A 13,590-nucleotide genomic window follows, 5' to 3' on the forward strand; every position below is an offset into this window, starting at 1 on the left:
AAATACCAAGAACTGGAAGAGATATTGGAATGATCTGAGCGTTGCTGAAGTTAAGAGAAGAGTCATGTGAAAGATTACGACAGTCAAGAGATGAATAAACTGGAATAATGAGACATTAAAAATAGCAAGATTCTTTTTGTCACGGGCACTTTTTTTGTGTTTTTTGTTTTTTTAACGTGTCCGACTCTGGGCAAAGGCTCAGGGCCTATTTCTTGGGGGCAGTGGCCTATCCCAAGGCCCAGTAGTCCTCCTACACCTCCACATGTCACCACTTCGGCGCTAACACGCACCGTCCATACTGAATACATGCTAGGTCTGTCTCATACAGGACTTGTGTACTGGTATTAGTAGGAGACAAATCAGCAGAGGCGTACATCAAAGCCTCATGCCGAGCCTGTTGTAGTGGCTTGTACTGAACACTGTATGGAGCAAATAAAAATATCAAAACGGAAACTTCCTAATAAAATTTACTGTACTTTCTTAGTTGGCACTTTACTGTCATTTGAGGGTATGTACAGTACCAGAATGTGATAAGGATTCTGTCATCAATATCTTTTGGAGAGGAGTATGAATGTCAGTGTTATTTTTATTTATTGTTTGAGGACTAATTTCAACACTATCAAGCATTATGAGTTGAGATCGATCTGTCTATCCCGTCACATCTAAATGGATCGTGACCACTACATGATACTACGGTATTCCCGGACCCTCCCAGTGGGCGGATAGCAAGTGTCACTGGGTTACTGACTTATTTCCTGATGGACCAACTTGAAATTTGTCTTTTGCAGGACAATTACAGGAACCTTCATGGCCCCTCCCTCCCAAATAGATGATTCCCTGAGACTTAACTCCTATTTAAAAAAATTCATATGTCAAGATTGTGTATATACATTTTAAGATTCTTTATAAATACGAAGGAACAAAAGCATCCAGGGGCAGAATGCTAATCATCCACCACAAGCTACCTACATGCCGAAAATGAAGAAAAATTCTCTACCTATTGCTGATGTACCGGCCAAAATGTAATTTACTATTATGGTGGCTGGCATTCGGTCGTCTTTGATGAAATCCTTACCAAAAGTAATAGGCATCCGCACATCCACATACTTCCTACTTCCTGAGTGTTTGGTAAAAATGCTTCCACAACTTTCAGAGATATTTTAGGAATACACACACACACACACACACACACACACACACACACACTATATATATATATATATATATATATATATATATATATATATACTGTATATATATATATATATATATATATATATATATATATATATATATATATATATATATATATTGCGCAGTTGACCCTTGTGCGGTGTGGTGCGGTGAAGATCTGTCAGTTCTCCCCTTTGGGGCTAAGATGCGAATGAATGTGTTTGAATGGATGAGTAAATGGGGAGTGTGTCGTCCTGTCTCGGCTACCTCCCTTTCCTTGGGGGAAGCAGCCTAGGTATATATATATATATATATATATATATATATATATATATATATATATATATTGCCTCGCCTCGCTAAAGGAGGGCGGAAACAGAACATGACATTCCTGATAAATTCTGCAGCCTTTGCCACCCACGTTTCTATCCGTTGCTGAGGTATTGGCCAAAATGCAATATGATATATGGCGGCTGCCATCGGTCGTCTTTGATCAGACCCTCACCAAAAGTAATACGTTTCTGCTCATCCTCAGTGTTGCTTTTTTCTGGGTGAATTTTCGTCCACAAGTTTTTAAGATATCTTGGCATCACAACAAAAACAACAAAAACTATACTGCCTCGCCTTTATAAAGACGGGCGATAATAACTTAGGTAGATTCATTCAGTGGTCTTTTTAACATCCGTTCTTGGTTTAGGCTACAAATTCATGATAATTCTCCTCACTTTTATAAATGTTCTCAGTTCAAGCCATAGTCATATACAGTTGAAAATTTTTACATTTTGAGTTTTTTTTAATGTACATTACTACTAAATAATAAGATGACAATTATTGGCACTATAATGGCCCTGTTTGTGTGAAGAGCTTAGACCAGGGGTTCTTAACCTGGGGTCCATGGACCCCTTGGGGGTCCATAGATGGGCTTCAGGGGGTCCGTGAAGGTCAGAATAATTGAGAACAATTTAGCGATATTGCTTAATCCCATTTGGCAACATTAGCTGAAAAAAAAAAACATAATAAGAGTCTTGAAGAATTTTGGTGTTCGTTGACACAAGCCTACTCTTGTCTGGCAAAGCGAACTATGGGTGCTCTGATTACGTTTGCTACTTCATACTTTGTGAGTCACGGTTTTCAGCGCTTCTTTAAATCAAAACGCAAAGTCGAAATCAACTGGATGTCAACGATGACATGCGTGTTGCTTTGTTAAAGACCACTCCACAATTTCGTCTTATTCAAACCAAACAACTACCCTCTCATTGAAATGAACTTTTGAGCTGAATTAAAGTTTTGTTTTGTTTAATTTACACAAGTTGGGTGTATTTCGTTTTTTTCATCGAGTGGCCATTAGTTTTGTGTAGGGTATGTCATACAGTGCGTGCGGTAGTTTTCAGTAAAAGAAAGTATATTAATTGCATGTAAAATGCTGTGTTTATGTGCTTATGTGCATTTTTATGGGGAAGGGGTTCATAGCTTTCACCAGATTCTCGAAGGGGTCCGTGACTCATAAAAGGTTAAGAACCACTGGCCTGGAGGGAGCGACAGCCACAGCTTCTCGGTTCTAGTTCAGCTTGAGATATTATTATTATTATTATTATTATTATTATTATTATTATTATTATTATTATTATTATCATCATTATCATTCTTCTTCTTATTATTATTATCATTATTATTATTATTGTTTTTGTTGTTGTTGTTGTTGTTGTTGTTGTTGTTATTATTATTATTATTATTATTATTATTATTATTATATTATTATTATTATTATTATTATTATTATTATTATTATTTTTATTTTTATTATTGTTATGCTAGGTGTTTTTAGGTCGACTTCTCGGCCTAAAGACACTAGCTACTGAGAGGGGTCCTCTTTCGAGACCGGAACTAGAACACACTAACAGAGGAACAGGGCATAAAAACTCGGCAGGCTACCTTTACACATATATTGCCTTAATTCGACTCCCTTACAATACACATACAATCGTATACAATACAAGGCACAGGTACAGTGACAGGCTTTTAGGGGCAGTATTTACAGCACATCATACATACAATGTGATTACCCTTAGTCAGCAATATACACCAATAATACACAGGGGATGGGGACACAGTCCATGTAGTCCTAGTGTATTGTTCTTTGGATCTGGACTTAGGTAACTTACACTGTATATTAAGGTACAACTGTCTTTATATACATTCACTGTCAGTTTTCACTGTATCACTGCTCTGAGTACAAACACATAACACAGGCACTGTCAGTTTCTGTTCTTCGGTGTGACACTGAGATTACTCTAGAGAGTTTCATGGGCTGCTGAAACCTGGGCTCAATCAAGGTGGCACCTGGGGGTAGGGGGCTGGCCCATGGGCGTCCCTTCCCGTAGGGGACAAGGGACTACTGCAGGGGGCGTTGTAGCCCAGGAGTGTCTGTGGTCGGGGATGCAGGGAGGCTCTCTCCTGATGGAGCCTCGACCTTGTGAGTGGTCCTCGGGGCTGGGGCTGAACAGGGTCAGGAGTTGTTCCTGCCGCCTCCTGCTCCAGGCGGAGGGCCATCGGTGGGAGGGGCCAGGGAGGCTTTTTCCTGGGGTCCGAGGGAGATCCCTGGGTGTCTGGGGACTGCGGTCACCACTAGACTGGGGCGCCGTCAGGGGTTGTTTGAGGCTTCTTTTACAGGTGGCATCCGTCAGGTCCAAGGGTCATCCAGGGGCAGTCTGAAGGGTGAGGATCCCCTCCTCTGCAATCAGGCCCAGCCACCACTCCTCAAACAGCAGCTCCATCTGGGAACCACACCTGTAGGGAGAGTGGGAAGGGTGTCCAGTGCGGCCTCTGGGTGGGAGGTGGGCTGCACCAGGGACTTCCTCCGACGGGGAAGCCCTGGGGACTGCAGACAAAGGGCGTACAGTGGCCGACCCTTCCCTGGTATGGACAGTGACCGAAGTCACGGTTCCACAGACCCTGAGGGCAGCAGCAGAAGGGCGTATAGTGGCTGTCCCTTCCCTGGTATGGACAAAGGCCGATACCGCGGTGCTGCTCCCGGAAGAGGTGGAGGCAGATAAAGGGCGTACAGTGGCCGTCCCTTCCATGACGTGGACAGTGGCTGACATCGCGGTTCCGCCTTTCCCTGTCTTGCCAGCTGACGTGCATTCAGTGGCCATCACGTCCAACCCAGGGCGTACGGTGGCCACCACTGTGGGGCTGGTTGCAGGTGTGGCTGCAGCAGAAGGGTGTACAGTGGCCGATCCTTCCCCAGTATGGACAGTGGCCGACACCACGGTGCTGCAGGGGACAACAGCTGAAGGACATACAGTGGCCAATCCTTCCCCGGTATGGACGGTGGCCAACACCACGGTGCTGCTTGGGACTGTGCTTAGACAAGTCCCACCCTGATCCTTGCGATGGCTGGCCTGGTTGAGATATAGATGGCCAGTACTGAGTGGTTGCTGCTGGTCGTGTTGAGGGAAAGAGAGGTGTAGGGCTATGGCGTACCTGGGCCCGTCTCGTTCGGACCCGGCGCACTCTTTATCTGCCCCACCGTGGCATCTTCCTGGGATGGGGGTGGGGTTGCGGGTCCATCCTAAGGGAGGGGATTCTGTGGGGATGTGTATCTCACCACCATCGATGGGGAAAAAGTCACGTCCCCATGGCTGGAGGTGGTATGTGTCTGAGGTGGAGGTCCGGTGTGTCGGTGTGAGATGGCAGAGGAGGGTGTTCCAGTGTTGTGTGATCTGGTTGGGTTCTTGGCGTGGGGTGTAATTGATGTGGAGGGTGGAGGTGTGTGGAGCATGGAGGAGACAGCGGAGTAGCTGGGGCATCTCTCGGATTATCTGGCTGGGCCCCTGCGCAGGGTGCCAGACGATACGGCGTATTCTCATCTCTGGTGGTGGTGAGTGGTGCAGGTCCTCTGGCTGTATGCTGGCGAGGGGTGAGGCGCCCGGGGTTTTATGAGGGAGCTCGGAGTAGGTGCGGTCCTTCCCCCTGGGGAATTTGACGGGTGGAGGTTTCCACTGTACTTGGTGTAGGCTCAACCTGATGGGGGTTGTGTTGGGGAGGGTGGGTGTAGTTGTTGGTGCCTGGGGTGATGTCAGGAGTGCAGGTGAGGGTGTAGCAGTGTACCTGGCTGGTGGGTGAGAGAGGCACCCAGACCTGGTGGTGGTGGTGGTGGTGAGGACGGGTGTCGGGGGTGAGGTGATGGAACCGTGTGGTGGTTCTGAGCCTTGGTTTTGAGTGGTGGTATGTTGTGGTGGAGGCGTGTGTGGGGGACGGTTGCGGGTATAGCTGGTGGGATCAGTGGGGGTATGGTGTGGGCACAAGGGTGTGTGAATGATGTTGGAAGGTATGGGTGTTCCTGCACGTGGGTAGAGGGCCGGTGGTGTGGGGTGTGGGGAGTGGGAGGGGGTGGCGGGGGTGCCGAGTGATGTGCTGGGGTGTGGGGAGTGGGAGGGGGTGGCGGGGGTGCCGAGTGATGTGCTGGGGTGTGGAGTGGTGCGGCTGGGTGTTTCTGCCGGGGTGGTAGATATTTGGGTAGGAGTGGGCATAGTGCAGGGTTGTTGGGGTGTGTTGCTGAGGGTGTGAGTAGGTTGTGGGGCATTTTCAGGTGTGTTGGATGGTGGTGGCGAAGCAGTGTGAGGTGAGGTGTTGGGTGGGGTTGCCAGTGAGGCATCATGGTCAGGGGAGGTTGCGGAGGGGCCAGGTAATGGTAAGGTGGGGGAGGGAGTTTTAGAGGGTGTGGCAGAGAAAGGTGTGAAGTAGTAGTGGTATGAGTAAGAGGTCAGTTTCTGAGAAGGGGGAGAAGGTGGCATGGTGTGGCGAGAGGTGGAGGGTGCATGGTGCAAGAGAGTGCTGGTGGGTGTTAGTTGGAAAGGGCGAACGTGCCGGTTGCAATATGTACAGGTGTTGCTGTGGTGTTGTATAATGACTTGGTTAGGGTTGGGGACTTTGAATATGGCATAGGTTCCCTCGAACTGAGGCGAGACTTTATCAGAGACTGGCAGGCGTGCCACTACCACAGAATCTCCTGGCTTGTAGGGGTTGGGTGTTGCGGTGTCTGGCTGGAGGTCTTGTTGCTGCTGTAGGTGATACAGCCACCTTTTGAGATGGTGGAGGGGGTCAGTTCTTGGGAGTGGGGAGGGGGGCTGGATATGGTGTTGGAAGCGTATGAGGAAGGGAGCTTCCCTGAATACTCATTCATGTGGGATGACCCCGTCATCTCTTGGGCAGGTGTTCATGCCCCACTGTGTTATTTTGACATTTGCTGGCCAATCTTCGTTCCCCATTTCCAGTATTCATGCTTGTATCTGGTTGAGAAGCATGCAATGGCTCCTTTCACATACTCCGTTCCCTTGGGGCCAATAGGGGTAGGAGTGGGAGATCTGATAGCCAAAAGGGGCAGCTAGCTCTCTCCAGACTTTGCCAGTGAATTCGTGGGCGTTGTCTGAATGTAGGGCTTGGGGAATTCCAAAGTAGGGGAAGACATGGCAGACTAGTGCGTCGGCTACTGCCACGGCGTGGTGTTCCTTAGCAGGGCAGACGACAAGAAATTTGGAATACATGTCAACGAAAGTTATGATATATTTGTAGCCAGCTTTTGGTGGTAAGGGCCCGACCACGTCGACAGACAATAGTTGCCATGGTTTGTGGGTGGTGATCTTTTCCGCTGGCTCTGGCGTGTGGGTGATGTCCTTCCCTAATGAGCAGGCTCAGCATGCTTGAATAACTTTCTTGGCTAGGTTGGAGAGGCCAGATGTCCAGTAAATGTCATTAAAGGCCTGCAGGAGTTTTTTCATGCTGAGGTGGATGCCGTTGTGGGAGTGGAGGTAAGCCATGGCATCGTGAGTGTCGTCGGGGTTGAGGACTATGTGGCCATCTTGGGTAAATAGGTGGTCGCCGTGCTGGTATAGTTTGGCAAATGTCTGTTGTTGTATTCAGGGGGCTCATTGTTTTGCCTGCCACAACTCCAGGAGGTCAGGGCAAGCGTGGATGGAGTTGATGGGAAGCTGTGACAAGGCGTCGGCGTTGGTATGCAGTTTTCTGGGTTGCTAGGGGATTTTGAAGTTGATTTCCTCCAGTGCTTCTCTCCACCTGATTAGTTGGGCGTTAATGGTGTTCGACTGATGTAACCATTGAAGGGACGCATGGTCTGTGATGATTGTCATGTGTGTGCCTGATATGTATGCCTGTAAGTGTTCTAAGGTCCATATGATGCCTAGACACTCACATTTGGTGGCAGCGTAGTTTTTTTCAGCTTGCTTGAGAGTGCGGCTAGCGCAGGCGATGATGTGTTCCTGCCCGTCTTATTCCTGGGCTAGTACTGCACTGATGGCAGCCAGGGATATGTCTGTATACAGGCGGAAAGGCTGGGTGTAATCGAGGAAGGCAACGATGGGGGCAGTGATTAGTTTGGTCTTCAATGTGTTGAAGGCGCTTATTTGGGCCTTAGTCCAGATGAATGGTTTACCTTTCTTGGCCAGGTCGTGGAGGGGCTTAGCGATGTTGGCAAAACCCTTCACAAAACACCGATAGTAGGAGGTTAGTCCGAGGAAAGCTCACACATAGTGGACATCTTTGGGTAAGGGGAGGTCTGCAATGGCACGCAGTTTGTCTGGGTCGGGGGAGATGCCTTCTGCAGATATTACTAGCCCCAGAAATGAAACAGATCTTTCGGCCAGGACGCACTTAGAAGACTTGAGTTTGAGTCCTGCTTGGCATATACGTATGAAGACTTGTTTGAGGTGCTAGAGGTGGGTGGCCCAGGTCCGGCTAAATGCGGTAACATCGTCTAAGTACGCCAGGCAGATCTCCCAGGTCAGGCAACTGAGGACTGACTCCATCAGGCAGGAGAACGTGGTGGAGGCGTTGCAGAGTCCGAAAGGGAGGACATTAAATTCATAATGTTTCGTGAAGAAGGCTGTTTTTTGTCTGTCCTCGGGGTGGACGGGGACTTGCCAATACCCCAACTGGAGGTCAAGGGTGGAGAACCATGATGATCCATGTATAGAGTCGAGGGAGTCGTCTATCCTGGGTAAGGGTGTGGCTTCCTTTGTGGTCACATCGTTAAGTTTTCGATAATCTACACAGAACCACATGGAGCCATCCCTTTTCTTGACGAGAACGACAGGCGAGGACCATGGGCTGGTGGAGGGGACATCTAGCATGTCCTGGACCTGCCGGTCTTCTTCTGCCCGCTGCGTGTTTTTTTTCGCCGTGAGGGATGTCAGATGGGTGGTCCTATGGTGGGGTTCTCATGGCTGACGTATGTAGTGTGCCCGATGTCCGCTGGGCTTGACGAGAATAGGTCTTAGAAGTCCAGGAGGAGTTGTCAAAGGCTGTTATCTTGGTGTGGTGAAAGGTGTTCAGGCAGGGAAGGCAGGGTGGCAGGTGAGAGGGGGGGAGAGTCGCAAGGCTCAGCTTCCTCCGTGTCTCCCACTATTAGTCCTCGCGGAAGGGTGAGTGGGGTGGTGGCAAGGTTTGCGATCAGCATCGTTCAGTGGGGGGGTGAGGAAGGTGGGTGATAGTAGGCAGGAGGAGAAGGCCCCTTGTGGTAGGCTGGGGGAAAACAGGACGGAGGTACTGCTGGGTCTGTTCAGTTGCAGCCAAGCCTCATACTGGGGAGGAATGGTTATGGCGGAAGCAATAGTTGTAGGGAAGGTGGGGTGGGAAGAGGGGGATGGTGGGTTGGGGGGGTGAGGGATGGGGTGGGCAGGGATAAAGGAGGTGGTGTGCACATGCAGAATGGCTGAGTCGGGGGGGCTGGATGTCTTTGAAATTGGAGGTGCTCCTTGTGACAGTCGATGTTAGTGTTAAATTTCTGTAAGAAATCCAGCCATTATAGGCATGGCAGGTGGAGTCAGACATGATGAATCTGTGCTTGGTGGAGCCTTTCTGGCGAGTATTGGTGTGTAAGGCCTGGGTTTCCCCATATACAGGCAGGGGGCCATCCCCCGCATCTACGAGGTGGTCTCAAGTGCCAAAAAGTGGGCCAAAGGCGGAGGTGTGGCGGGAGTAAAAGTGTATGTAGAGGCAAGATCTGGCCACTCCCTTGTCGAACAGCAGCCTCGCCTTGACCTTGTTCAGCCTCATCTTGTAGACTGGGGGGTGATATTTCTGTGAGATGGCCCCCGCCACCGTGGGGAGGTGCGGGGGCGGACCGAAAAATACATTTGTTGTGCGGTGTTCTCCTCTTCAGGGTCCATTTCCCCCGGATCTGTGCAGGTGATGGGTGGAGCATCCTCTTTGGAGTCGTCGGCTTCTAGTGATGAGACCTTCCGGCGCCCCTGTGTAGTCGCCCTGCTCCGTGCAGCCATCAGCTGTTCACGTATGTCATGAAGGGGGAAGCTGCGGTTGCAGGCAGTGAACTCTCAAGAGTTTATGGATATTAAGGTTGGGTTATCCTTGAGGATGACGCATTTCTTTGGAGGGTGTGCTCTCAGTACAAATGGTGTCGGCTCATGGTTGGGTTGGGGTGGGGGTGTTCGTTGCTTTTGTTGAGCCGTTCTGTGAGTAGGGAATTTGCTGACTGCATTGATTTGCTGGGGGGTGGGACGGGCAGCGGGGAGGCTTCACACAAGTTGCATGTCCCAGTCGAGGTCTCCCGAAGGGTCATATTTAGTGAAATGTTTGCTGATGGTGCTCGGGAGGGCTCTCAACAGGGTGTTAAATATATGTCATTCCAGGGTGGCTGTGTCGGTTTCTGGGTAAGCGGCGGTGACGAGTCGCCTAGCCTGGATGAATGTGTCGTCCAAGTTTCCATCATATGTCAAGGCCTCCAGTTGTGACAGGGCTACAACTTTGTCCAGGGATGGCGTGACTCCTTGCTTCACTATTTGTGCGAATTGTTCCCATTTTAATTCCAGAATGATTTTAGTGGCTATACTTGATACTGCCTTGCCCAGGTGTGCCAGCATGACAGCAGTTTTCTCTCTGTCATTTTCGAAGCCTATGTCCAACATGGGTTTGACCATAGCCAGGTATACATCGATATCATATTGCTCGTGGTCAAATTTTGGCAATCAGATGTGAGATTTGCCCGCCATTGTGCTGGATTTCCCTGGTTTTGCTCCTCCTGTGTTCTGTTCGGGTCAAGAACCACTGCTGGCCACAAGTGTTATGCTAGGTGTTTATAGGTCAACTTCTCGCCCTTAAAACACTAGCTACTGAGAGGGGTCCTCTTTCGAGACCAGAACTAGAACACACTAACAAAGGAACAGGGCATAAAAGCTCGGCAGGCTACCTTTACACATATATTGCCTTAATTTGACTCCCTTACAATACACACACAATCGTATACAATATGGGGCACAGGTACAGTGACAGGCTTTTAGGGGCAGCATTTACAGCACACCATACATACAATTTGATTACCCTTAATCAGCAATATACACCAATAATTCACAGGGGTTAGAGACACAGTCCATGTAGTCCTTTCTTCTCACAGTCCTACTGTATCGTTCTTTGGTTCTGGAGTTAGGTATCTCACACTGTATATTATGGTACCATTGTCTTTAGATACATTCACTGTCAGTTTTCACTGTATCACTGCTCTGAGTACAGACACATAACACAGCTACTTTCAGTTTCTGTTCTTTGGTGTGACACTGAGATTACACTAGAGAGTTTCATGGGCTGCTGAAACCTGGGCTCAATCAAGGTGGTGCCCACGTGTAGGGGGCTGGCCCATAGGCGTGCCTTTCCGTAGGGGACACGGGACTACTGTAGGGGGCGTTGTAGCTCGGGAGTGTTTGTGGTCCAGGATGCAGAAAGGCTCTCTCCTGGTGGAGCCTCGACCTGGTGAGTGGCCCTCAGGGCTGGGGCCAAACAGGGCCAGGAGTCATTCCTGCTGCCTCCTGCTCCAGGCAGAGGGCCGTCAGTGAGAGGGGCCAGGGAGGCTTTGCCTTGGGGTTCGGGGGAGGTCCCTGGGTGGCTGGACACTGCGGTCACCATTAGACTGAGGCGCCATCAAGGGTTGTCTGCGGCATCCGTTCTGGGTGGCGTCCGTTAGGTCTGGGCATCGTCCAGGGGTGAACCAAAGGGCGTGGCTCCCCTCCTCTGCGATCGGGTCCTGCTGTCACTCCTCAAACGGCAGCTCCATCTGGGAACCACACCTGTGGGGAGAGTGGGAAGGGCGTCTCGCATGGCCTTTGGGTGGAGGTGGGCTGCGCCAGGGACTTCCTCCGATGGGGAAGCCCTGCGGATCGCAGATGAAGAGTATACAGTGCCGACCCTTCCCCGACGTGGACAGTGGCCAATGTCGAGGTTCCACAGACCCTGAGGGCAGCAGCAGAAGGGCGTATAGTGGCCATCCCTTCCCTGGTATGGACAATGGCTGATACCGCGGTGCTGCTCCCGGAATAGGTGGAGGCAGATGAAGGGCGTACAGTGGCCGTCCCTTCCATGACGTGGACAGTGGCTGACATCGCGGTTCCGCCTTTCCCTATCTTGCCAGCTGACGTGCATACAGTGGCCATCACGTCCAACCCAGGGTGTACAGTGGCCACCACTGCGGGGCTGGTTGCAGGTATGGCTGCAGCAGAAGGGTGTACAGTGGCCGTCCCTTCCCTAGTATGGACAGTGGCCGACACCACGGTGCTGCAGGGGGCAACAGCTGAAGGACGTACAGTGGCCAATCCTTCCCCGGTATGGACGGTGGCGGATACCTCGGTGCTGCTTGGGACTGTGCCTAGACAGGTCCCACCCTGATCCTGGCGAAGGCTGGCCCAGCCGAGATGTAGGTGGCCGGTACTGAGTGGTTGCTGCTGGTCGTGCTGAGGGAAAGAGGGACATAGGGCCGTGGCGTACCTGGGCTCGTCTTGCTCGGACCCGGCGCACTCTTTACCTGCCCCATCGTGGCGTCTTCCTGGGACGGGGGCATGGTTGCGGCTCCGTCCTCGGGGAAGGGGGATTCCATGAGGATGTGTATCTCAATTATTATTTTTATTATCATTATTATTATTATTAACTCTTCATTACAAGCTCTCTCTTTCAATATTATGATGCCCTATTATTTTATTTTTTACAGTTGCATATTAGACGCACCTGAAGTGCAGTACATATGAAGCCCTCAAATCCACAGAGGTATGATAACAGTTTGTTCTTGGTACTTCCAGATGATTTTATTCAGCTTTGAAGTTAGTTAGTGAAGGGTTAATGAAGGATGACCTAGCCTCTTCAGTTCAAAATATCTCTCTCAAGTTTGGTAAAATATTAGTTGCAGAATAAAGCATAAAAGCTGTCCCTGGGATGCAAGAGTGAAGGGGTCTGCGCTAAAACCGAGTAGAGTTGCTCGTAAAAGGTGAAGAACGAATGGACAGAGTTTGGGCTGGAACTGTGATCAAGTGTTCGATAGTTTGTGGACTTAAATCCCATCTCCTTGGTGAAAAATAAGGCTCAGATAATGATCATTTTTATTAGCATAATTTCTTGGTTTTCCATTTGGCCAATCTTCATTGTCGTAATTCCTTCAGTCCGATGATACAGTTTTTATCATATCTTTGCTAGCTGTAGACGATTATATTCAGCTTAAAAGTGACTTTTCGAATTGGAGTTATTATATAAAGCCTTCATTTACCTTTTAGCTGCTAAAGGCCCTCCAAAACATGATAGCATCGTCTTTCGGTAGTCAAAGTTAAATGAAAAATGCGTCATCGCTGTGAAGGGACTTAAAACGCTCGGATTCCTTGCCATGCCACATTCTTTTGTAATATTCCCAGTCTGTCACAGCAGAGATTATGGATATGTGCGCCCAAATGGTGACGCTTGATGGTTGTTTCTTTCCACACTCAGTTGGTGGGCAAAAGCTCTGATATATGCCTATCTTCAGTTTTTGACCCTCGAGAAAGAGATTCTTACTTTGTATCTGTAGTCTGGTGCGTTAACTGAATACGGTGACGTTTTGTATGTTTTTTTTTTTTTGCACCCAATAGATGATTTACTTAAAACTGGGTAAAACATTGCGATATACAGAGGACAGATCAAGCCATCAGAACAAGACGTCTTGTATACGGTCAGTAAGAAAAATAATGGAACAGAAAATGCGTCCTTGGGAAAAAAAAAAAAAGGAAGTTAAAATATAAGCGGCCACCCACCTCTTACACGACATTACAGTTCATTATGTTTATTCCCAAAAGTATTTACTTGAGATAATATTGAAGGATTCTTTGTGTTGTGATAGTGTAATGCACGAGGTGAATGAGTTGTGTTGTAGGAGGCTAACTGCAGTAAAGGCGTACTGACCTGTTTGAGAGTTGTGTTTTGTGCAGACTGGTAATGTGCATTTGTGTCTCTGGGTACAATATTTTCTGAGGGATGGATGTCCGATGATGGTTCGTGAGGGTTTTTGTTAGGAAAAAGACTTTGGTTGACTGTGGTGGCTATATGTTTTGTGTGTGTTTATCAAATGTAGTGTTGGTTGGAGGAGGGCGGATGTCA

The sequence above is a fragment of the Coenobita brevimanus genome, chromosome 70 (genome assembly GCF_032717465.1).
Source record: "Coenobita brevimanus isolate Jiangsu-jjx chromosome 70, ASM3271746v2, whole genome shotgun sequence".
In the NCBI taxonomy this organism is placed as follows: domain Eukaryota; kingdom Metazoa; phylum Arthropoda; class Malacostraca; order Decapoda; family Coenobitidae; genus Coenobita; species Coenobita brevimanus.